The 27,277-nt window shown below is 38.9% G+C and overlaps 1 protein-coding gene across 2 annotated transcripts in view; it reads right to left on the minus strand.

Moving 5' to 3' along the window:
* The window catches only part of HECW2 (HECT, C2 and WW domain containing E3 ubiquitin protein ligase 2), a 404,117-nt gene extending 376,840 nt beyond the window's left edge, over positions 1-27,277 (minus strand). The window contains exon 1 of one of the 2 annotated variants that reach the window (XM_017869298.1): positions 27,206-27,277. The gene's annotated coding sequence lies outside the window, so the exon portion shown is untranslated. Of the gene's footprint in view, positions 1-26,875; positions 27,024-27,205 lie in introns of those variants that run through there. The other variant, XM_017869297.1, reaches the window with a different exon arrangement.

Below are 27,277 nucleotides of genomic sequence, written 5' to 3' on the forward strand. Positions count from 1 at the left end.
TTTTGTGTTTTTTTGAGATGGAATCTCACTCTTGTCGCCCAGGCTGGAGTGCAGTAGCATGATCTTGGCTCACCGCAACCTCTGCCTCCCTCCCAGGGGCAAGCAATTCTCCTGCTTCAGCCTCCAGAGTAGCCAGGACTACAGCTGCCAGCCACCACACCTGGCTAATTTTTTTTTTCTTTTTTTTTTTTTGTATTTTTGGTAGAGATGCGGTTTTACCATGTTGGCCAGGCTGGTCTGAAACTCCTGGCCTCAAAGTGATCTGCCCTCCTCAGCCTCCGAAACTATACTTTCTACGTATTGCCCAATTCTCGAGACAACTCTCTGAGGTAAATAGAATGACTACCACATTTTAGAGAAGAGGAAACTAAGATTCCAAGGAATTAAGTAACTCTGGCAGATTGCTAGGCATTCCCCAAAATCTAATCTCTCCTTCATTCCTAGTAACAGCACTTTAGCTGGGTACATGACCATCCATGGAGAGAAAACACCTGCCCGCCCCCAACTCAGTGTAGGCATAGTCGTAAGACTAAATTCTCACTGATGCAATGTTAGTGGAAGCAACATGCCATTCCACGTCATGTGCTTCTCTCCCTTCTCACAGGCTGGGGTACAAATGTGGATGAGGCAGCTGTGACTGCACAGATGACAACGGATGGCAGAGCAACAAAATAAAAGAAAGGGGCAGTGCTGTCTATCCTGACCCACCTGTTTCCCTTAAGTAGAAATAAGAGAGAAATAACAGAAAGAATGTTAAGACAAAAATAAACTTCTGTCTTTATTGGGCCACTGTGCTTTGGAGGAGTGCCTATTATAGCAGCTTAGCTCATATCCAAATAATCACAGAAACGGGTGCCAGAAGTGGTGTGCTGATGTTACATAAATATAAAATATGAAGTGTTGGTTTGGCAGTTGGGTCCCTCAAAACAAGAAAGCAGATGCTGCTAACTGAAAAAGGTCATAAACTGGTGACCCTTGTTTGTCACAGTAAAATGCCTGGCAAACCTGTCACCTGAGACTCCCTTGAAGGTAGGCGGAACCACATGCCTATACAGCCTATTGCTCTAGGGAAAGTAGATGATGGAAAGCGCAGGAATTAGATATTTCTCTGATTCCAGATGTTCAACCAGAATTAATTATCTGACACTGATATGGGCCATTATCACAAAGAAATCCTGGAACTAATTACGTTCCTTGGCAAAAGTCATAGTCTTCTTTACCTTCTACAATAAAAATGTCAGTAGTAGGATGTCTTGATAAATCTGTTTCTAGATTAATTTCATTCCTCCTTAATGGGAATTAAACTGAAAGCACGAAATAAATTCTTCTCACATTTTGGAAATTAAGAAATGAAATATTTTATCTTAAAGCTTGAAAGAAAATATTTTAATCATGTTATCCAGTAAATATTTTAATCACAGTTATCCAGTAAATCTTTCATTTTACTTTAGCCTTACACATATCTAAAGTAATTAATAAATATAATATTTCAAACATATTTCCTAGAAATATTGAATTGTTCTAATTGAAGGTTTGTACATTTTGCTACATTTGTTCTCTATTAAATTTTCATTTCCAAATCTTTTCAAGGATCCATTAGAACCTCGTAAGATGAAGTTGTGTGTCTGTTTCTTTTTAAAAATTTGGGGGAAAAGTCATTAGGACATTCAAATATATATCTAAATTAAAATCCTCTATGTTATGGTAGTTACTTTTGTATTCCCATTATATGAAAACTTACTTTCTAAAAGCATCTCAGTCAGTGCAGCCAACTTAAAAACTCAAACAGTACTTCGTTTCACCCACTCCTATCTACTACAAAATGGAGACCTGATGTATGAGTAAAATACATGGGAGAAAATAAAAAGCCTAACAAAACACTAAGCCAAAAACTAGGAAATAAAGACAGCCCCTTACTTACGATAGGTGAGCTTACTTATGATTTTTCAATTTTACTACGGGTTTATCAGGACATAACCCCATCATAAGTCCAGAAGCATCTGGACTTAACCATGGTTTGACTTATAATTTTTCAGCTTTACAAAGGTGTGAAAGCAACATGCATTCAGTTGAAACCGTACTTCGGATTCTGAACTCTGATCTTGTTCTGGCCTAGCAATATACAGTGTGATACTCTTGCAATGCTGGGTAGTGCAGCAAGCCACAGATCCTAGTCAGCCACACAATCACAAAGGTAAAAAACCAATACTTACTAACTTCTTAAAGAGCACTACGCCCACTAAACCATCAACAAGTATAGATACTCCAGGGTCCCCGACCAGCTACTCTCGAGCCTCATTAGGAGACAGAGAAACTGATAACCTGGTCGCTGTAGCATCCCCAGCACCCACAATTAATTTTACTTCAATGCTTCAAACATCCTTCAGGTCCAGTGTGCTTTCAGCTGTGTATGTTAATTGTGAATGCCCATACAACCATCCTGTTTTTTACTTTCAGTGCAGTATTCACTAAATTACACGAGATGCTCACAGCTTTATTATAAGATCGGCTCTGGCTGGGCAAGGTGGCTCATGCCTGAAATCTCAGCACTTTGGGAGGCCAGGCAGGAGAATCACTTGAGGCCAGGAGTTCAAGACCAGCTTGGGCAACACAGCAAGACCCCATCTCTCCAAAAACTTTGAAAAAAGAAATAGCTAGGCATGGTGGTACACATCTGTAATCTTGGCTACTCAGGAGGCTGAGGCAGGAGGCTCACTTGAGCCCAGGAGTTCAAGGTTATAATGAGCTATGACTGTGCCACTGCACTCCAGCCTGGGTTACGGAGTGAGACACTGTGTCTAACATAACATAACATAACATAACATAACATAACATAACATAACACAACATAACACAACATAACATAGGCTTTGTGTCTCAAGAATCAACTTCTCCTTGATAAATAAATACCATAAAGAAGAAAATGACTTCTGTCTACTTTTTCCATATGATACATTTTTATGCTTCTCTATTCTGCACACATATATTTTTCCCTCGAGAAAACTTAATTTTGTCATATTATTTACCTTCCTGCTAAGACAGGGAAAGTTTACAAATAAGGACACTAGATCCTAACATCAGTTCTATCACTAGGGTGACCCTATATCTGAGACTTCCCAGGACCCCCGATTTGTGCCTGTTGTCCCAGTGTAATTATCATGCCCAAAGATGTACCAGGCTGCAGGATAAATTATAATGAACACACTATCTCTCATAAATGAGCTGTGTGAACTTAAGCAAGTTACAAAACTTCTTTAGGGCTCAGTTTCTTCTTTGGTCAAATGAGAATAACACCTATATATGTGAAGGCACATGGAAAAGTTCTATATAAACCCAAGTTATTACTAACATGGACACAAGAACCAGGCAGGGTGGCACGTGCCTGCACTCCCAGCTACTTGGTAAGCTGAGGTAGGAGAATGCCTGAGCCCAGGAGTTCAAGGCTATAATGTGCTACGATCATACACCTGTGAACAGCCACTACACTCTAGACTGGACAACACAGCAATACCTTGTTTCTGAAAATAAAAGACACAAGAGATATCCAAATGCATTTTCAGAAGGCAGCACTGGCACTGTTACCCTTTAGCTTGCTTTGTATGGTTCTAAAAGTCTCAATAGATATGACTGGAAACATAGAAAGTCATTAAACTTTGTAAGGTCCTGTTTTCTTAACTGTAAAATAAAATGGATACACTAGATGATCCTTAGGGTACTTTGCAACACGAGAAATGTAATTATCATAATCATTTTAGTCAATTCTCTCAGATGATAATGAACATATCATTTATATTGTGTCTAACAAACCAGCTACCCTCTGAATTCACAAATTTATTGACCTCAGAGTCATAAATCAAGTTTGCAAACTTATCTGGTTGACCAGCACAGTATTTTATTATAATGTTTAAATTATTTCCTCAATTATCATAAGGACAGAAAACCAAACACCGCATGTTCTCACTCCTAGATGGGAACTGAACAATGAGAACACTTGGGATACAGGGCGGGGAAAATCCACACCCCGGGGCCGGCATGGGGTGGGGGGAGGGGGGAGGGATCGCATTAGGAGAAAATACCTAATGTAGAATGACGAAGTTAATGGGTGCAGCACACCCAACATGGCACATGTATACCCTATGCAGACAAACCTGCATGTTGTGCACATGTACCCTAGAACTTAAAGCATAATACAAAAAACAGAAATAAATAATTTGCTCACTTTTCAAAATAAAAAGATTTCACATAAAAATTATTGTTTCTGATTTTCTTGAAAATAGTCATACCTAGCTAGCATCATGGGACAATAACCAGCAACAGCCAGTAGAAGCTGTCCCTTTAGAAAGTGCTTGTGAAGTCCAGCTTGCCAGACTCTTCACCCCGTTTGCTTCACAGACTTATGTTACCTGCTTGTGCAGCACAGGTATTTGAGTTTGTTTCCCTGATGCACAAAGAACATATGGCCACTCACGTCTATCTCAATGACTAAAACTGTAACTTTCTTTCCCTAAATATCTTTCCCCAATAACTTACTAATTTATCAGTGAAACTTAGACTATGAAATGCTGTGTTAATTGCTTATTCAAAAGAACTACAATACTGCTTACCCTTATACTCTTCTTTCAGACAAAAATAATAACAAAGCACAGCAGTTTAAGGATTCAGCTAGGAATCAGAAGTCAGATTACATTGAATTTTGTAATGTACTCATTTTCTAATCCCTGACATGGCTTTGTGTCCCTTAAAATTGTTTAAACTTTATCACTTTAAACACAAGAGAACAAGTGAGGTAATGTCTAATGTTTGGGAATAAACAGCAAACAATACTTAGTCATGTCTACTGAAGAATATATCAAAAATAATAAAATCTGAGAAATCATTAAGTTTACTGGCCTATTAAAAAATTATCAGATTGAGGTCGGGCATGGTGGCTCACGCCTGTAATCCCAGCACTTTGGGAGGCCAAGGCAGGTGGATCATTTGAGGTCAGGAGTTTGAGACCAGCCTGGCCAACATGGTGAAACCCCACCTCTACTAAAAATACAAAAATTAGCCGGGTGTGCTGGCAGTTACCTGTAATCCCAGCTACTCAAGAGGCCGAGGCATGAGACGCATGGGAAGCGGAGGTTGCAGTGAGCCGAGATCATACTACTTGCTACTGCACTCTGGCTTAGGCAACAGGGTGAGATTTTGTCTCAAAAAAAAAAAAAAATTATCAATTATCAAGTTGGGCATTTCTGTAGATGCTTCTATATGAAACAAAAATAAACCAACCATACACCCAAAAGAATTGAAAGCAAGGTCACAAAGAGATGTTTGTACACCTATGTTCATAGCAGCATTAATCACAATAGCTAAAAGGTAAAAGTAACCCAAGAATCCATCAAGGAATGAATGAATAAAAAATGTGGTATATGCATACAATAAAATATTATTTCAGTCTTAAAAAGGAAGGAAATTCTGACACATGCTACAACATGGAAGAATCTAGAGGGCATTATGTTAAGTGAAAAATGCCAGTCACGACGGGCGCAGTGGCTCAAGCCTGTAATCCCAGCACTTTGGGAGGCCGAGACGGGCAGATCACGAGGTCAGGAGATCAAGACCATCCTGGCTAACACGGTGAAACTCCCTCTCTACTAAAAAATACAAAAAACTAGCCGGGCGATGCGGTGGGCGCCTGTAGTCCCAGCTACTCGGGAGGCTGAGACAGGAGAATGACATAAACCCGGGAGGCGGAGCTTGCAGTGAGCTGAGATCTGGCCACTGCACTCCAGCCTGGGCGACAGAGCGAGACTCCATCTCAAAAAAAAAAAAAAGAAAAATGCCAGTCACAAAATGACAAATACTGTATGAGTCCACTTACATGAGGTAGCAAGAGCAATCAGATTCAGAAATTCAGAGACAAAAAGTAGAGTAGTGACTGCCAAGGACTGATGGAACAGGGACACGGAGTTTCATTTAATGGGTACAGGGTTTCAGAAGATTTTGTTTTGTGTTTTTTGAGACAGGGTTTCACTGTGTTGCGTAAGTTAGAGTGCAGTGGTATGATCTCAGCTCACTGTAACCTCCAGCTCTTGGACTCAAGCAATCTTCCCACTCAGCCTCTCAAGTAGCTGGGATGATATGCATGTGCCATCATGCTCAGTTAATTTTTTAAATTTTTGTACAGACGAAGTCATACTGTATTGCCCAGGTTTGTCTCAAACTCATGGGCTCAGGCGATCTACTCACCTCAGCCTCACAAAGTGCTGGGATTACAGGCATGAGCCACCATGCCCCAGAGTTTCAGTTTTGCAAGATGAAAGAGTTCTAGAGATTGGTTGCACAACAGTGTGAATGTACTTAACATTACTGAATTGTACATTTAGAAATAGTTAAGATAGCAAATTTTATGGTATATGTTACAATTGACTAAATGTTTGTGCCTGCCCCCTCCAAATTCATGTTGAAACCCTACTCCCAATGTGATGGTATTTGGAGGTGGGGACTTTGGGAGGTAATTAGGTCATGAGGGTAGAGCCTTCATGACTGGGATTAGTATCCTTACAAGAAGTGGCCACAGAGTTAGCTAGCTCCCTTTTTGCCATGTGTCTATACAGCCACAAGACAGTGGTCTATAAGCCAGAAAGAGGGTCCTCACCAAGAACCCAACCCTGCTGGCACTCTGATCTTGGTTGTCCAACCTCCAGAACTGTGAGAAGTAAATATCTGCTGTTTAAGCAACCCAGTTTATGGTATTCCATTATAGCAGTCAGAGCTGACTAAGATTTGTATTTTAACACAATTAAAAATCTTTTAAAATCTACACATGGACTTTTTTTTTAAGTATGTACCTATGGGAGGGGAGGGGTGAAAAAACAGATGACAAAGATGAGAAAGGCGATAATACAAACCATGTTTCCAGATCTAAAAAAGAAAACAATCAAATAAAACATGAGGAGAGTGGCAGGCAGTTTTATAATTCAGTAAGAGGGGAAAACACTTTCAGAATGATCAAATAAAGACCTCCAGAAATGTGTTTCTCCATAAAAGCAATAAGAATGCTGACCAAAATAATGTCAAAATCAACTTTTCCACAACTCTGGAAATCAAAAATAGGCTTACAATATTATGAGGATTATTTACTCAAGAAAAATGTCTGAGTCTCAGTAAGAATAGTGAGCTTTATTTTTTTTAATTTTTTGCCCTGTTTCCATCACTTTCTCCCCAGCATCACAGGACCCTTGAAAACCCAGATCCTTGTAGCCACGGTAACTATGGAAAACAGCACTCTGGCAGAGTGTGTGGACAACGGAGCAAACAGGTCTGGAGCTCCCCAAAAAGGCCCCAACCCAGAAAACTATCACTATATGACCTGGCAGTTAGCTGGAAAAGCCCCATTCTCAGGACTTGTCTTAATAGGACCTGACTCAGAGCCCACTCAATGGGAAAAGCCGTATCCCCACAGCATGTGTTCAAAGCAATCAGCTGCAATTGCTGAACACTGCAGATGCCTTGGCAGCAATACCAGCTATGGCAAACAAGAGGCTGGTGAAATAGAGCAGTTCAACAAGAAAAAGAAATAAAAGGCATCCAACTCATAAATGAAGAAGTAAAATGATCTCTGTTTGCAGGTAACATAATCATATACATAGAAAACCCTAAAGACTCAACAACAACAACAACAAACTGTGAGAAATAATAAACAGCCAGACAGGGTGGTGCATGCCTGTAATCCCAGCTACTTGGGAGACTGAAGCAAGAGGACTGCCTGAGCCCAGGAGTTCAAGACCAGCCTGGGCAACATAGTGGGATCTCCATTTCAAAAAAAAAAGTTCCAGGATACAAAATCAACATTATAAAATCACTGGTGTTTCCATACACAACCAACACACTAGCCAAAAGGGAAATAAAGAGAATAATCCCATTTACATAGCAACAAATAGAGTAAAATACTTGGCCGGGCATGGTGGCTCACGTCTGTAATCCCAGCACTTTGGGAGGCTGAGGTGGGCAGATCACTTGAGGTCAGTAGTTAAAACCAGCCTGGCCAACATGGTGAAACACTGTGTCCACTAAAAATACAAAAATTAGCTGGGTGTGGTGGTGTGCACCTGTAATCCCAGCTACTCAAGAGGCTGAGGCAGGAGAATCACCCGAACTCAGGAGGTAGAGGTTGCGGTGAGCAGAGATCGCACCACTACACTCCAGTGTGGGCGAGAGAGCAAGACTCTGTCTCAAGAAAAAAATTAAAGAATAAAATACTTAGAAATAAACTTAACCAGAGAGGTGAAAGACTTGTATATCAAAAATTCTAAAATATCCGTGAAGAAAATTAAAGATACAGATAAATAAAAAGACATCTGTGTTCATGGATTGGAAGAATTAATAACGTTAAAATGTCCACTCTACACAAAATGATCTACAGATTCAATGCAATTCCTATCAAAATTGCAATGGCATTCTTTACAGAAATTTTTTAATACCCTAAAAATTACACAGAACCACAGAACACTACAAATAGCTAAAGCAATCTTGAGCAAAAAGAGCAACACTGAAGGCATCACATTTCCTAATTTTAAAACATATTACAAAGCTATAATAATCAAAACAGTATGGTACCAGCATAAAAACAGACATATAGCCTAATGGAACAGAATAAAAAGCCAACAAATTAATCTACTCATTCACAGTCATCTGATCTTTGACAAGAAAGCCAAGAACACACCGCAGGGAAAGGACAGTCATTTCAATAAATCATGTTGAGAAAACTAAATATCCACATGCTGAGGTGGAAGGATTGCTTGAGCCCAGGAGCTCAAGCTTACAGTGAGCTATGATCATACCACTATACTCCAGCCTGGGTAACAGAGCAAGACCTTGTCTCAAAAAAAAAAAAAAATACAGTTGGTCAACATATATATGAAAAACTGTTCAACATCACTAATCACCAGAGAAATGCAAATCAAAACCATAATGAGATATCACCTCATACTTTTTAGAAAAGCTATCATCAGAAAGATGAAAGACAACAAGTATTGGCAAGAATTTGGAGAAAATGGAACTCTGGTACACTGTTAGTGAGAATGTAAGAAATTAAAAATAGAATTACCATATGATCTAACAATCTCATTTCTGGGTATATAACCCAAGGAAATGAAATTAGTATCTCAAAAAGACATCTGCACTCCCATGTTCAAAGCAGCATTATTCATAATATCCAAGGTATGGAAATAGTCAAATGTCCATCAATACATGAATGAATAAAGAAAATATGGTATATGTATATAGATATATATACACAGTCATAAGCCACATAATTACATTTACCGTAGACAATGGGCTACATAGATGACAACTGTATTAGTCCATTTTGCATTGCTATAAAGTAATACATGAGACTGGGTAATTTATAAAGAAAATAAGTTTATTTAGCTCATGGTTCTGCAGGCTGTACAAATAGCACCAATATCTGCTTGGCTTCTGGTGAGGCCTCAGGAAACTTTTACTCATGGTGGGAGGCTAAGCAGGAGCAGGTGTGTCACATGGTGAGCGGAAGCAAGAGAGCTGCTAGGCTCTTTTAAACAACCACCTCTTGCATGAACTAACAGAGCAATAACTCACTCATCACCAATGGGAGGGCACCAAGCCGTTTATGAGGGATCCACCCCCACATAAATGAGTGGGACCCAAACCTCCCACTAGGCCCTATCTCCAACACTGGGGATCACATTTCAACATGAGATTTGGAGGGAACAAATATCTAAACTATACTAATGGTGGTTGCATAAGATTATAACACCATATTTTTAACATACCTTTTCAATGTTTATATATGTTCAGATAGACAAATACCATTGTGTTATAATTGTCTACAGTATTCAGTACAAACCTGCTGTACAGGTTTGTACCCCAAGAGCAATAAGCTATACCATATATACCATATAGCCTAAGTGTATAGTAGGCTATGCCATCTAAGTTTGTGTACATACACACTTTGATGTTCACACAATGACTAAATTGCCTAATGACACATTTCATAGAAATTACCCCCATCATTAAGTGATGCATGACTGTAAATGTATGTACAATGAAATATTATTCAGTCTTTAAAAAGAAGGAAATCCTGCCATTTGTGACAACATGAAAGAACCTGGAAGACATTATGCTAAGTGAAATAGAACAGAAAGACAAATACTGCATGATCTCACTTATATGTGGAATCGAAAACAGTCCAACTCAGACGCACAGAGTAGAATAGTGGTTGCCAGGAATCAGGAAGGTGGGGAAAATGGGGATTTATTCGTCAGACATACAAAGTTTCAGTTATGCAAGAAGAATAGGTTCAAGAAACCTAACATACTGCATGGTATCTATAGTTATCAACACTAATTCTATACTTAAAATTTGCTAAGATGATAGATCTTAAGTATTCTCACCACAAAAAAAAAAATGATTACCATGTGAGATAACAAACGTTAACAAGCACTGTGGCAATCATTTCACAATGTGTACATATATCGAAACACCAAATTATACACATTATAAATATACAATTTCTATTTGTCAGTTATACCCCAATAAAGCTGAAAAAAGGCTTATTAGAAAAAAAGGAAATTGATGTAGAAACAAAAATAAACCATTGCATTCATCAATCAATCCAGTTTTCAAGCATCTCAGACTAAAAATGTTTTCCACTTATACAGGAAGGAAAATGGCTGAAGACTCTTCAACAAAGTTATGATACATCAAATGTTTCAAAATGAGGCAAGTAATGGATTTTGTCAAGGCAAGTGTAAGAAGAAGGAAAAGAGATAATGATAGGCTAGAACTTATTAGGGACATATCTGATCTCAGAATTAGTATTTACAAGATGGATATGTTCCAGGTTCATATGCACCACATGTGGAGAAGCTGGTTGCATTCACGGAATGTTGCCCAATTGGAATATATAGGCCTTCAAAACCAGAAAAATAGGAATAAATTACGTGTGCTGTGCTTCAGTTTTTATGTTATAACTTCTAATTATGTTGTTTTCACTATACCTTTATTTTACTTTTGCAAATTAGTCATTTTATTAAAAGTCATTTATTAAATTTTACTACATATAATAATGTTAGTCATCTATTTAAGGCTTCAATATTAACAAAGAAAAGGGATCTATTGGACCCAATGTTGGGGGAAAGACTGGCAAAAAGAAAAAATTTAAAAAGGAAGATCTGGGGAATGAGATGTCCATAGGGGTCTTTGGAAAGCTGTGACATATTCCTTAAGATCTATAATGCCACATGTATGTACTCAAACCCAAAACATACCTAAGAAGGCCCTAATCTCTGGCTCACCTTGAAGATGTGTGCAAGCAGTAAGTGAAGGCTAAAGAGATTTGTCAACTGTCTTGCTGATTGTTGAAGGTATGCTCCCAAAATGCACACAGAGCTCTCAGCAAAGACTGAGATTTACTAGTCCAAGACAATTAAGGAAATCTCTTTCAACCATCAGCTGACCACTAACATAACCAGATGGAGACTCCAGTAGCCACATATGACAAAGAATACAGACTACAGAATTCATTCTGAAGTCAATAAACAAACAACAACAAACAGCAACAATACCACACCCTGGGGAGGCAGGAAAATCTATGTCACATTATCTTATTTGAAATGTCCACTTTTTAACAGACTTACAAGACATGCAAATAAACAGTAAAGCATGGCCCACTCACAGGAAATAAAGCAGGCAATCAAAAAATCCTAGGTGTTGGACATATTAGACCAAGACTTTACATAGGCCATGTAATAGGTTCAAATTACTAAAGGAAATCATGTCTTAAGAATTAAAGTACAGTATAAAAATGATGCTTCACCAAAGAATATCAATATAAAGAAAAAAGTTTTAAAGGACCAGAAAGAAAATGTGGAGTGGAAAAATACAGTAATTGAAATGAATAACTCACTAGAGGGGTTCAATAGTAGATTTGAACAGGCACAAAAAAGAATCAGGGTACTTGAAGATATATCAACTGAGGTTATGCTGTCTTAGGAACAGAAAGAAAAAGAACAAAGAAAAATCAACAGAGCTTCAGAAACCTGTGAAACACCAGCAAGCAAAGCAACATATGCACACTGGGAGTTCCAGGAAAAGAGGAAAGAAATGGAAAGAATATTTTTAAGATTAGTGGCCATACACTTCTTGAATTTGATGAAAACCATTAATCTATGTATCCAGGAGGCTCAAACAAACTCCAAACAGGATAAACTAAAAAAGATTCACACCAAGATACATCATAGTCAAAATGTCAAAACACAAAGAAAGAAACGAAAGCAGCAAGAAAAAATATTCCATCATGTACAGGGAACCTGAATAAAATTAACAGTTGATTTCTCATTAGAAATCAAGGATGCCAAAAGGCCATAGTACAACAATTCAAAGTGCTAAAAGCAAAGGTCAACCAAGACTTCTATATCCAGAAAAACTATCCTTCAAAAAATGAAGGCAAAATTAAGACATTCTCAAATAAGCAAAACTTGAGAGAATCTGTCACCACCACATCCTACAAATGAAATACTAAAAGGAGTCCTTGAGGCTGAAATAAAAACAACACCAAACATTAACTCAAATCCACACAGAAATAGAGCATTGGTAAAGCTATCTACACAGAAAGGATAAATATATTTTTATTTCTAACCCTTTCTTTTTATCGAATTTAAATGACAATGGCATAAAGCAATTATTTTAAGTGTGTAGTGATGGGCTTCTAATGTATAAAGATGTAATTTATATTACAATAAGAGCAAAGTGAAGTATTGGAGTGAAGTTTTGCATACTTCTGAATTTAAGTTGATTAATCTGAACTAGGTTGTTTTAAGTTAAGAAATGTAATTGTAATCCCCAGAGCAACTACTAAGAAAATAACTCAAAAAATACCATAACAGTATCATCAGGAATTATGGAGTAAAGACCTCTGAAAATCTCCTTCTCCAAAAAATTAGCAACAAGAGAATTAAAATGGTACACTAGAAAATATGTATTTAACACAAGATAAGACAGTAATGGAACTCAGGAACTCTTCTACAAGACATGTAGAAGACATGTAGAAAACAAATACAAAAGAGACAGACACAAATGCTACTTAATTATCAGTAATTACATTATATGGAAGTAAATTAAACAATCCAGTCAAACGGCACAGATTGGCAGAAAACACTTTTTAAGTGATCCAACTATATGCTGTCTACAGGAGATACTGTATATTCAGAGATAAAAGTAGAATAAAATTTTAAGTAGAAAATATACATACCATGTGTTATAGGATGAATTGCCCCCCCATAAGAAACTTCATATATTGATTGAAGTCCTAACCCCAAGTAGTTCAAAATGTAACTAAATTTGGAGATAGCACCTCTAAGAAGTAATTAAGTTAAAATGAGGCCATTAGTATATACCTTAATCTAATCTGACAGGTGTCCTCATAAGAAGAGGAAATTTTGACACACAGATAGACACCATGGATATACATGCACAAAGGAAAGCCTTTATGAGAACACAGCAAGAAGGTGACCACCTGAAGCCAAGGAGAGAAGCCTCAGAAGAAACCAAACCTGCCAAAACACCTTGATCTTATATTTCCAGTCTCCAGAACTGCAAGAAAATAAATTTCTGTTGTGTAAGTCACCCAGAGTGTGGTACTTTCTATGACAGCCCTAGCAAACCAATACACTATGATAACAGCAACCAAAAAAAGAGTTAGAGTGATAATATTAGTATCAGACAAAATAGACTTTAAGACAAAAATTGTTACTGAAGACAAAGAAGGATATTCTGTAATGATAAAAGGATCAATTGAAAAGGAAAACATAATGATTACAAACATATATGCACTTAACAAGGCAGCAAAATACATGGGCAAAAACTGACAAAGCTAAAGGGAGAAATGGACAACAATAATCAGAGACATCAACACCCCACTTTTCCTAATGGATAAAACAACTAAAGATCAACAAGGACAGTTATAACACCAAAAGCACAAGGAACAATTTTTAAAAAGGTAAGTTGGATTTCATTAAATTTATAAACTTTTCTGCTTCAAAAGACACTATCAATAAAGTGAAAAGACAATCTATAAAACAGCAGAAAATATTTGCAAGGCATATATCTCTTAAGGGTCTAGTATCCATAATACAAAGAAATCTTAAAACTCAACAATTAAAAGACAACTCTATTTTTTAAATTAGCAAAGAATTTGAATAGACAATTCCTCAAAGAAGATAAATACATAACCAATAAGCACATGAAAAAATGTTCAACATCATTAGTCATTATGGAAATGCAAACTAAAACCTTAATGAAATACAACTTCACACACACTACAATGGCAAAAAAAATAAAATAAGTGGGAAAGAGGTGCAGAAACTGGAGCTCTCATACATCATTCATTACAATATAAAATGTTGCACCTACTTTCTGTTAATCAGGCCCTCAGAACACAGAATTACCATATGGCCCACAATTTTACTCCTAGGTATATATGCAAAAGAACTAAAAACATACATCCACACAAAAACTGTTACATAAATGCTCATAGCAGCATTACTCATGATAGCTGAAAAGTGAGACCATCCCATTGTCCATCAACTGATGGATGGATAAACAAAATAAACAAAATTCATACAGTGAAATATTTGGTCATTTAAAGGAGTGAAGTACTGACACATGCTACACATGTATAAACCTTAAAAATATTATGCTAAATGAAAGATGTCAGTCACAAAAGACTTCATATGATTTCATTCATACAAAATGTCCAAAATAGGCAAATCTAGAGTAGTGGTTGATGAGTTTGGGAGCAGGAAAAATGGGAAGTGACTACTAATGGGTATGTAGTTTCTATTTGGGGTGATGAAAAAGTTCAGGAATTAGATAGTGGTGATGGTTGCATACTGTCGTGAATGTACTAAAAAGTACCGAATTGACCAGGCACGATGGCTCACACCTGTAATTCCAGCACTTTGGGAGACCAAGAAGGGAGAATCACTTGACGTCAGGAGTTCAAGACCAGCCTGGCCAACATGGCAAAACCCCATCTCTACTAAAAATACAAAAATAGCTGGGCATGGTGCCACATGCCTGTGGTTCCAGCTACTCAGGAGGCTGAGGGATGAGAATCACTTGAACCCAGGAGGCAGACGTTGCAGTGAGCTGAGATCGCGCCATTAAACTCCAGCCTGGGCGACAGAGTGAGACTCTATCTCAAAAAAATAAATAAATAAAAGATAAAAATAGTAAGTACTGAATTATACACCTTAACATTGTGAATTTTATGGTATGTGAATTGTATCTCAATAAAGTTGTTTTTTTAAATTTAGTCAGGAAAATGAACACCTACAGAAAGACTTGCAAGATAGAAAATAAACTTTATTTTGTCTTATAATCAGTTCAGGTCAAGAAACATTCATTGATTTGGACTGTGATAGATGCTAGGGATGCAAAGACAAATAATAAACGATGGCCAGGCGCGGGGGCTGACGCCTGTAATCCCAACACTTTGGGAGGACAAGGCGGGTGAATCACGGAGGTCAGGAGATCAAGACCATCCTGGCTAACACGGTGAGACCCCATCTCTACTAAAAATACAAAAAATTCACCAGGAGTGGTGGCGGGAGCCTGTAGTCCCAGCTACTCGGGAGGCTGAGGCAGAAGAATGGCATAAACCTGGGAGGCGGAGCTTTCAGTGAGCCGAGATCACGCCACTGCACTCCAGCCTGGGCGACAGAGCGAGACTCCATCTCAAAAAATAATAATAGTAATAATAATAATAAACTATCCTTACCCTGGAGAAATTTAGTCTCCAACAAATACAATAAGTAGCAAATCTTTAGGAAGAATTTTGGTTTCTTCACCTGGTTTTCACTCTCAAAACACGTCATTTTACGACGACAAACTTCAATTGAAAACTCAGCAAAATTCAGTATCAGTGGCCACCAAATTCAATAACCAGATGCTGAAGATAAACTAACTCAAATTCTAGCTACCGTCACACTTCTCTTCCAGCACAAGAAGGTCCCATCTGTGGTCCAGCATCCTCGCCCTGACTGCTTTGTTGCAGTGTGTGATCCTAGCTTGAGGATGCCAAGCACTTTCTGTTTCTGTATTTCCTTACCCTTGCCTCAACCCCTGCCTACTGTTTTTACAAAACCTAGATTTTATTCCTTTAGGCGCATAACCCTTTCTTCGAACACCATTGAGGTTCTTCAGATTATCACAGATTTTAAGTCAGGCCATCAACGCATATGCAGCTCCATTCCTTTACGTCTTTTTATTTCATTTTCTTCGTAAAGATCCATAATGCCTGTGCCTGGTGCCCTGCACTGAAGAAGCCAGGTATCAAAACCACCTCATACATTCAGTTGATCCAGAACAGGTACTGCAAACCAGACACAGACTGCACAACAGCACATGAATTTCGTTTGGCATGAACTGTTCTAAAAACAGTATAATTACTTACTAACAAATTACACCCAAGAGATGTTTTACATACAAACTTCCATGTAATTAAGTTTAGCTTCATATGAAAAATCTGAAGATTTGGCCATGCTGGGCCCAAATTCCCATGTGGCAACAATAAGGTGAGCCAAGTGGCGACATCGCCTTTCCTTTTGATGAAGTGTGTCTCTCCATGATCCTCACCACTCCACAAGGCTACCATGTACAACACATCCAGCTGGTTTCATTTGTGATCTGTTGGCTCTGGAGGTGTTGGAGTTTGAGACAAGGCCATGTCCAGGGAGTTAGAAGTTGTGTCCAATCACAAAGCGATCTCTTGGTTTAGGGTTGCATTGCCATGCTCCTCTACCTATGACAACCTCTTCTAGTTTCTCATGCCAACAACTGCTTCCTCTTCCTGTAATCACCAATCCTAAATATCACCTACGTACCTGAACTACCCCAGGGAACTCCTGCGAGCATCTTCTGGCCTGGCAAGCTCCTATATGAAGTAGCAAAATTCCAGACCACATGGCAGAAGGCACCGAGGATCTCATCCATAGACGGATGAAATGTTTTTCAAACTTTATTGTGCATCCAACATATGTGAGGATCTTTTAAAAATGCAGACTGAGGCTGGGTGTGGTGGCTCACACCTGTAATCCTAGCACTTTGGGAGGCCGAGGCGGGCAGATCACGAGGTCAGATCGAGACCATCCTGGCTAACACAGTGAAACCCCGTCTCTGCTAAAAATGCAAAAAAAAAAAAAAAGAAATTAGCCGGGCATGGTGGTGGGCACCTGTAGTCCCAGCTGCTTGGGAGGCTGAGGCAGGAGAATGGCATGAACCCTGGAGGCAGAGCTTGCAGTGAGCAGAGATGGTGCCACTGCACTCTATCTAGCCTGGGCAACAGAAAGAGATGCTGCCTGGACTGTGTGGACCACACTTTGAATAGCAAGGAGTTAGAAGACTTATGAAGAAAGAAAGTTTCTGAGATGAGAGTTATCTGAATGAATTAGGCCTACAAGACTTGACTTTCTGACATTTTAAAAGTCCAAAGTGTTAATTTTTTAGCATCCTGTGTCAATTAATATCTGATCTATATAAATAACAACCCTTCATAATGGTCCATGAAGAAGAAATAGATCGTTCCTTTAGCCTTTAGGCATTGGTTATTGAATATTCACTATGTGATCAATACTGGGCATTACACATGGGCATCTGCCAAGTTTCCAAATATTTAGAGTGCTTAAAATCTAGTTGGCAAGAAGACTAAAGGAAAACAATAACTAGTGCACCACCTAAAACAGCAGATGATTAAGATTTGTAATGGCTGCCGGGGGCGCGGTGGCTTCAAGCCTGTAATCCCACACTTTGGAGGCCGAGACGGGCGGATCAGCGATTCAGGAGATCGAGAACCATCTGGCGAACTACGGTGAAACCCCTGTCTCTACTAAAAAATACTAAAAAACTAGCCGGCGAGTGGCGGGCGGCCTGTAGGTCCCAGGCTACTCGGGAGCTGAGGCAGGAGAATGCGTAAACCCGGGAGGCGGAGCGTGCAGTGAGCCGAGATCCGGCCAGATCTGCACTCCGAGGTTGCGTATGTTATTGAGCGTCGGCTCTCGGTCGTCAGAAAAAAATAATATATATATATATATATATTGATATTAATTGTACTTATATAGAGGTTAGCACATCAGCATCTGGGTGGAAGGCTAAACACACTTTCTCCCAACTCCTCCTATAAGATACTTACCCTACCTTTATTCTTACTCTCAATCACTGACGAGGGAAACTACATTGAATTCCAGGAATGGCATATTCTTCAGAAGAATGAGGTGGGAAAATGACAAAACCACTGTTTTAAATTGCATACAGAGGGCAATGGAGACCTGGGGCCTGAAAGAGTAAGTAGAAGTGGCGGGCATTCCAGGTGGGAGGTGCTTCCTGTGGTAAAAGTACTGAGGTGGAGATAAGTCTAGGGTATTTATGGGACAGGAAGAAGACTTGTCTAATTAAAGTAAACTAGAGTGTCCCACTCACCATCACCCTGTTCTTGGTGGAGGAAGCATGGAAACTATCTCCTAAAACCCGATGACCACCTGTTAAAACACTGAAGAGATATTACTTTACAAAAGGCTGAACTAGTTTACCTCTCAGATCCTTTCCAATTTTTCCTCAAGTGCAGAACAAAACTCTGATTCTCTTCTAACCCATAATTCTAAATTGAATCACTTGTCTTGCCTGCTGTTGATCATGGGAGACAAGTGAAGAGAATGTGGATGTGTAAAAGTCCCTATAAACTAAAAAAAAAAAAAAACGAAATCACTGCATTAGGTTAAGCATTCCATTTCTGCTCAGCATCCCCAGTTCCCTAAGACTGTTCTCATAGGGCTATTTTCAACTCTGTCATCAATCGTCTCTGTGACTCTTCCCTGAACCCTTTCCAAATTATCCCCATCCCTCTTATATAGGCAAGTGATGAATTACACTTCAGGTTTTCCCTGAGCACTCCATCTAAAGGAAGTCTCAGTTACACAATATTATCTGCCAAAGCCCACCTCGACAAAGCACTTAATGTACTTCCAACTAGGTTTTTTCATTTGTTGCTTATGAAATATTTAAAATACACATTTAGAAGTTCATATTAAGAAGTTAACATAACAGTAGCCCATATACCAAATATTACTTCCTTAATTTATGGTCAATGTAGACTTCTAACTTCTAATAAAAAAATTCATAGTCTAAGATTGTGGCATATTGTTTTACTTGTTAATAATTTTCCCTTCCTTCTTTGTCCTTGCCATGATTCACTGCGGGCTAAGTATATTACTGAGGTATACCATACATACCAACACCCAGATTTAACAAACATTAATATTTTTGCCATATTTGCTTTGCAATTATCTACTTATTTATTTATTCATATCTGTATGGTCTGTTTTCCATTAGATTCTGTCTGATCTGGACAGAGCCATGTCTGATTATTAACCTCTTTTATACCCATTACTTAGCATAGAGCCTGGCATATAAGGTTCAATGAAAAATGCATGAATGACTTTTGTCCTAGTATTAAATAATAGCCATCACAATAGACGACTTATTGAACAAAAGACAATGACTCCATCTTTACTAAAAATCCAAAAAGGGAAAAAAAGAAATGAGTCTTTATTGAAGAATGGGAGTTTACATTTAAATGCATGCTATAGCTGGATATCAGACATCAGGATGAGTTAGTTGAGCAAGGTACAGAACTTCCCTTCCCTAGGGGCTCCTTTCCCTTGTTCCCTGAATAGCACATATAGCTGCCTAGACAACAGTGATACAGAAGATGAGCTCTTCTAGCTCATCTAGCTTAGAGATGCCAACTCAATAGCTTAAAGAAGGAGAGAACAAAGGAGGAGAAGGAGAAAGAGAAGAAGGGAGGAAAAAATGGAGGGAGGAAGCGGTGGGGGCCTATACGGAAAGAATCCAAGACCACTATAAGACCATAAGAAATCATTCATTTTTTCTAGATTAGGCCAACGGCAATATAGGTTATGTCCTGAAAACCTTTGAGTATGAAGTCCATTTGGATGAAATGAAGTGAAGCCTAAGGCAAAAACATAAGAAAGGTCATATCCAACTGTCAGAGACATCTGACAGTTTTCTCTACCTCCTTTGGCCTGTACTCCCTGCCACCCAGTATCTTAATACAAAATCCTAAAAGTCTGGGTCTCTCCTGCCATGGTTCTCTACATGCTCTCAAATACCACATATACATTTGTGTCCACTCCCCATCAAAACTTGCTGGGTCTAAGTTCTATTACTTTGAGCTCTTATTCTTCTAGCAGGTCACTGAGAGACACTATGCTTATTATATAAATGGCTGTCTATTACTGAAAATATCACTCCCTTAATTTACAGTCAATGTGAACTTCCAACTCTCTAATAAAAAATTTCATAGTCTAAGATTGTGGCATATTGTTTTATTTGTTAATAAGTCTCCCTTCCCTCTCTGTCCTTGCCATGGTTCACCACAGACTAAACATATGACTTAGGTATACCACTTGATATAATAGAAATCATTTCTAATCAGCATCATAAGGAAATGATTTTCTCACTCCACAGACATCTCACTCCACAGATAAAATATTACACAAGCACCTTTCCACTATGCAGTTAGCATATGTCAGCTTGGGGAAGCAGTCTTACCCTCACTGCCCATCACTTTGCACAGCAAACTCATAGATGCAGGGGCCACAGTTTGGTTGAATTCATAGTTTCCACTGTCTCTTTTTGTGTTTCCTCAAGATCAGAAGGCACTACATCTTTATGAAGTGGGTAGCATGTGGATTGGCTTCTTTCTAAGTACAACTTCCTTTCTTCACGAAGCCATCACCTTATCTGTACCTGAGCCCAGTACCCTGTCAGTTCTGTCCCGAGCAACTTTTCCAATCTCATGAATAATGGTTAACCAAAAAAAAAAAAAAAACCTCTTCCCATAACACGAGTTTTCAGTGATAAATGAACAAAAGCATCACCGAGCACTCATCTCTGAACAAATGCCAAAAGCTGATTCATTCTCTGCATGACATTGGTGGTTTCATCCAACCATAAAGTGAAATATCTGCTAGCGTGCACTTGATAGTAATCGCTCTTCCACACTCCACTCCACTGATATTATGCCACAGCCAACCATGTCATTTGACAAAGGAGTTTTGTCAATAACTTCTAGTTTCTTTCTAAGGATGTTTGTCTTTAACTTTCCAGTTGATTTTCCAAGTGTCACTTCAATAATATGACTCATACTTATTTTGCTGCAAGGATCCTTGAATGATGGTAATAGAATTATAATCTCTTACCTACCTTTAGCCACATAATACATTAATTTTATAAAGGAAAGCATTATTGTGTGATTGTCCTAGAAAACTTCAATAGTATAACAGAGAAGCCACTGTGCTTTGTTCGAAAACGACACAAAAACATCCATGGCTTCATGCCACTATTGGACAAAGTTTCATAACAGGCAATGATTACGGATTCATTTGGTCCTAACAGGGATAGCAAGTCCAGTAAAAAAACAGTTTTGAGATAGTCATTGTCATATTTCCATTTGCACTTTTCAATTTCAGCTACTGTTCTGAAATTGTCACTCTCACAGATTCCCTTGTCTCTACACATACGTATTCCCATTTTATTTACAGTGAGATTCAGTTCTCCAATTATGTTTATGGTATTCTGAAACGTAGCATTTACCGTACTATTTTCATCACTATTTTTACACTTCAATGAACTACTTTTGAACCACTTATCTAATTTTGTGAAATGGGAATACAATTTAAGAACAGCAAAAACGAAGGGGAATATCACACACCGGGGCCTATTGTGGGGAGCGGGGAGGGTGGAGGGATAGCATTAGGAGACATACCTAATGTAAATGATGAGTTAATGGGTGCAGCACACCAACATGGCATATGTATACATATGTAACAAACCTGCACGTTGTGCACATGTACCCTAGAACTTAAAGTACAATAAAAAAAAAAAGAACAGCAAAAACAAAAAATAATCTTTTAACAATAAAAAATAAGTAAATGATATAAAAACTATATTAACAAACATGAAGTGGACCATTAACAAAATGTAAGCTATACGCACTCACCAGTGCAGTCTTTGCAGCACAAATACAAGCTTAAATATTATAATAAGTTTTAAGAACATAAGGGGATGTCTGCTGAAATCATAATTAAATGGCCTATCTCAAGGCCCTACATGCTTTGCAACACCCACACCACCCTTCTGGTCTCATTTCTGACTCCCACCTCGTCACTCGACCCCATCATGCTGATCTTGCAAATCTTTGAACATATCCACATTCTTTTCTCAGGGCCTTTGCACTGGCCATCTTGCAACTCTATCCCTCAGGTATCTATATTAAGTAACTTCTCTTACCTCCTTTTAACTCTTTGTTTAAGGTCTCTTTCTCCATGAAGCCTTCTCCATGAAGTCTACTCAACCACACTTACCCTGTCCTACTTTCTCTTTCTTTCAAAGCACTCATCTCCTTCTAGCCTCATATACAATTTAGTTACTTGGTTTATTATCTGTCTCCCACTTCCCACCTGCCTGCCCCCAATAGAATGAAAACTCCACAAGGTCAGGGATCTTTGTTTTATTCATTGATATATTCCCAGCACCTAGATCAGAGACTAACCCACAGACGGAGCTCAATACATATTAGCTGAATGAACAAACGAATGGATGAATGAATTAAATTTTTTCACTGGTTTTCCCTTCCAACCACCAAACTGCCTATGGATCTTACTTTGAAAATTAAAAAGAAAATGACAAGCCATCAAAGGTTTTTAAGCAAAAGAATTATATCAACAGAATGGTATCAAAATAGACAAGATCAGGAGATGATTTAAAATTTGGAGAGGCTAGATCCAAAGAGTTTAGTTAAGAAGACAACCAATGAAAGAGATAAGGCCGTAAATGTCCAATTACTAGGACTTCTTAAGTAGTTTATTTCAAACCTACAATGCACATATCTATAGATATATTATCAATGTTTATCTATACATACATTGCATACACACACATAAACATATATGTTGAACAAGCCTAGAAGAAGCTAAGGATATTTCTCTATCATATGGATATAATATATATAAAAGCTTATGACTTGAGTCATAGTTAGAATAGCCATTAATCCTAGTGTTCCTGGTACAGTCTCAGTTTATACTTGTTGATCTAATGCCCCTTCCAGTTAGTACCATATTTTACTCTCAAAAGTGTCCTTGTCTGGATTTTTTTTAATTATATAGTCATCCTACTTATAAAAAAGATACATCAGCTGGTCTCGGTGGCTCACGCCTGTAATCCCAATACTTTGGGAGGCTGAGGAGGGTGAATCATGAGTGAGGTCAGGAGTCCAAGACCAGCCTGGCCAACATGGTGAAGTCCTCCCGTCTCTACTAAAAACACAAAAATTTGTCAGTGGTAGTGGTGCATGCCTGTAATCCCAGCTACTTGTGAGGCTGAGGCACAAGAATCACTTGAACCCAGGAGGCAGAGGATGTGGTGAGCCAAGATTATGCCACTGCACTCCAGTCTGGGCAACAGAGTGAGACCTTGTTTAAAAAAAAAAAAACAAAAAAAACATAAATTTCTTCTTATTTAGACATGCTGACCAAGCTTTTGAGGACTTAAGTGGAGTGAGTTTGGGAAAGATGACAGCCATAATTAATTGTAACATCCACTGGCCAACATAGCAAGTGAGCTGTGTTACAAACACACAATTCTTTGGTAAAGGAGCATAGCAACTACTGCAGAAGCAAATGCCACAAACTTCATATATCTAACTTTGGTAAAGAACCCAAACCCTTGCCAGGTCACCTGCATAATGTCAAACCCCCATGAGAATTTTCATGTGGTGAACAGACACACCAGTTCTCCCTCTCTGCAACCCCTCTGTATGAAAAGCTGAGATCCAAACCAAACGCTGGAGACACAAGAGAGTACAGAAAACAAAAGCCCTCCTATTATCCTTATGTCCCAGAGAGCTTGGAAACTAAGAGAATGAGGAGTCAAGTCTTCACAACAACACTTGTGTTCTGGAATCTCAGTAAATATCCAAGATCTGGACCAGACACTAGATCTTGAAACTCGCATTCCTATCTCTAAGAGCCATGGTAACCATCAGGTCTGCAAACAGGTTTTGTAGAAACTGCTCTCCCAAATCATAGGATTTGTCCCAATTAATGTCAGCTCTAGATATATGGACAGGTGCTAATTTGTATGGTGCTTGAAGACAATAATAGTATGGGCTTACAGCCATGGCAGACACTTAATAATTTAAGAATAAAACTATTTTATTCACTCTGTGTATAAATAGATGACAAGCAATTATCTCATTCTCCTATCTTCCTTCCTCCTATTTCATTTTTTCTTATGTATTTTTCAGGTTTAAATTTTTTCTGATTTTCTATCTTTACATTTAATAAATAAAAGACTGAAATAAAGCAAGACTCAAAATCTAGTGTCAGAAGAGGGGTGATGAAAAAAAATTCAGGATTCTTTAATACCTAGGGTGACCAGATAATTAACTTATCACCCAAACCAGGGCCTTTTTGCATGTGAAAGGGGTGTTTTGATAATTAAGATAAATCAACAGTAATAAACTGGCACTGTCACAAGCAAAGCAGGGCATCTGGTCACCTTTCTAATCTCTCATTCATATCCTGATATAAAAGGCATCCTGTGTGTAATGAAGCAACCTCTGCCTCTGTTAAATCAATCAAACTTCAAACACAGTCCTCCCTCTTTCAGGCCAGGCCTGGCTTTTGATAACAGAGCTGGAAAGGTTTTCACCCAACGCTGCCATTCTCTATCCAACACACCAAGCAAAACTGGTTCCAGTTTTTCCCAAGAAAGCAGTCAGCAATGCACAAGAATGTGGATCCAGGCCAGGCCCACAGCAAGCCCCAGGCGAGGAGCCTCTGGTTTCTCTTAAAGGAACACTTTACAACAGAGAAAGCCACCTGGCACCTGGTTAGAGGTTACACAGATGCCAACCATATAGATTTAACAAGCATTTTGAATGCAAGATCATTTCATTGATGTGTAGGCACATATTAAAACTGGGAAGATCCCAAAAGCCACCTCTCCTGCAAACACCTTGATCTAGGAGAAAACACCAAAGCATCTGTCCTCAACTATAGGTAACAACCTTGGTTTCTTCGCCTTTGGCTGAAATCAGTGTTGCAAAAGCCTTTTAAAAGAGTAAGAAAATAGGCTTTTCTCCCAAGATCACATTGCCCAAGTGAAACAGAACCAGTGCTTACTTTTATTTCTTGCCTCCTGTTCAGAGGGGTCAAACATTGTCCATATTCTTCACTAAATTTAGTCCTGTGGCTGGCAAACGTTAATTTACCGGAATATTTTCCTTCATATCATAACGAGGGAAAACCAGTTTTGTGATCTGGTTGCAATCTACAGCACATAGATAATCCACAACAGTGGTAGGCGCAGAAAAGCTCCAGCTGGTTTATCTCAAATGTTCAGAATGATTTTGATTTCTTTACCGACACTACAGTCATTCATAAAGATTCATTGCCAAATGTTGCCCAATACAGTGATAGAGGTGATGGTGAAGTGAATGTCTTAGGCTGGGAAATCATCATGGAAGTACAGTACTGCCCAGACCTCAGAGTCTGCCGCCAAATGCTGGGAATTAAGAAACCACCTGTCATGGAGATGGTGAAGGAAACTGGATTCAAACTAACGCAGACTAAAGTCTTTCCAGACATGAGACGGTTTGAGTCCAAGGGGCCATTTATATACAAGAGCTAAGAAAGGTGCAACTGATTTTCCCCCTGAAGCAGCATGATTATTTTTAAGTTCAAAGACATTTTTGTTAATAAACTGCTTCACACAACCACATTAAAGCCAAAATGTGCCAATGAAATAATCAAAACAAATAGCTCAATTGGGACTTTTGAATATTCAACAAAAGAAAATTTAAGTTGGTTAGACTGCTGGACGATAATGTTATAGTGTCTCCTTTAAGAGATCAAAATTATGTCTTTGCCACCCTCCACCCCACCCTACCCCACCTCTAATAGTGAAGTGGATAATTTCTGAAGAATACAATGACCCTTTATGACTGGGTTCTCTAGTCAGCTAGGGATGCCATCTGTCTCCCACGCTATATAAACAATCCCCGCAGGAATCTTCTGATGACCAAACAGATTAGCAAACTCCAGATTTTTCACACCATCAATAATATCCCCATCCAGATTAGGTCTTTTATTTTAATAACTCCAAAGATAAAGTCAATAACTGATCTTTTTTCTTTGTAGATAATGTGTGTGTCATTTTAAAGATAACCTCTTGGAATATACAGCCATCTGTTGGGAGGAGAGAGAAAAAAAGCTCTCTCTAGGCAACAGAAAAAATGAACCCTTGAGGGAATAGGAGAAACAGTAAAAAGAAAATCATATATTTATAAGACAAACACATGGAGGACTCTACTAATTACACTAAAACATTCTTCTTCTAAATGACAAACTATAGAACACTACTCCAGAAAAGACAAGTTTCACACTTTCACAAAGGTATACATATACGAAAAACAGAGTTTGCGTGAGTCTAGGACAGTGAAAGCAGAAATCGTATCCAAAAGCTAAAGGCCCCGAAGTTTGCATGCTGTCCACCTCTATCTGTAATGATCACAAATGTTTTCCTTCCTGAAGTTTAATATCGATTGAACCCTTGTAACTCCAATTGTGAGCTCTCTCTACTGACTCCAAAGACTTCTAACTCTAAAAGAAATAAATGTGCCTGTAAAGATGTTCTCTAAATTAATAATAATAAACGACGAAAAGCACCCGAGCGCTGCTAATAGAGAAGACAAGGCATGAGAGAGCCAGACCTCTGCAGTCGCGCGTCCTCGGAAACGTCTACGTCTAAATCTGCAGCCCCAGTTTCCTCCAGGCCCCAAGCTCCAGCAGAGGATGTTCACCGCACATTCCCAACCAAAAAGGAAATGAAGCGTCCTCTCCCTCAACTGATGCTCAAATAGACCCCAAAGTCCCAGTTTCCCGGGAGAACCAAACCACCAAACACATCCTGGTGTCTCTCGCCCGCGTTTCTGGGCAGCGGAAACCGAAATGTCAAATGAATGACCGCGCCGGGGCGCAAGGGAGGAAAAACAAAGCCACCTCCCGCCGTCCGCTACCTGCGGCGAGGGCCGCGCGCTCACCTGGGCTCTGCGCCCGTCGCCGCGGGCTGCGGGTGGGGACCGGGCCGCGGGGCGGGAAGGCGCCCCCGCAGT

The sequence above is a fragment of the Rhinopithecus bieti genome, unplaced genomic scaffold (genome assembly GCF_001698545.2).
Source record: "Rhinopithecus bieti isolate Rb0 unplaced genomic scaffold, ASM169854v2 scaffold_2572, whole genome shotgun sequence".
Taxonomy (NCBI): Eukaryota; Metazoa; Chordata; class Mammalia; order Primates; family Cercopithecidae; genus Rhinopithecus; species Rhinopithecus bieti.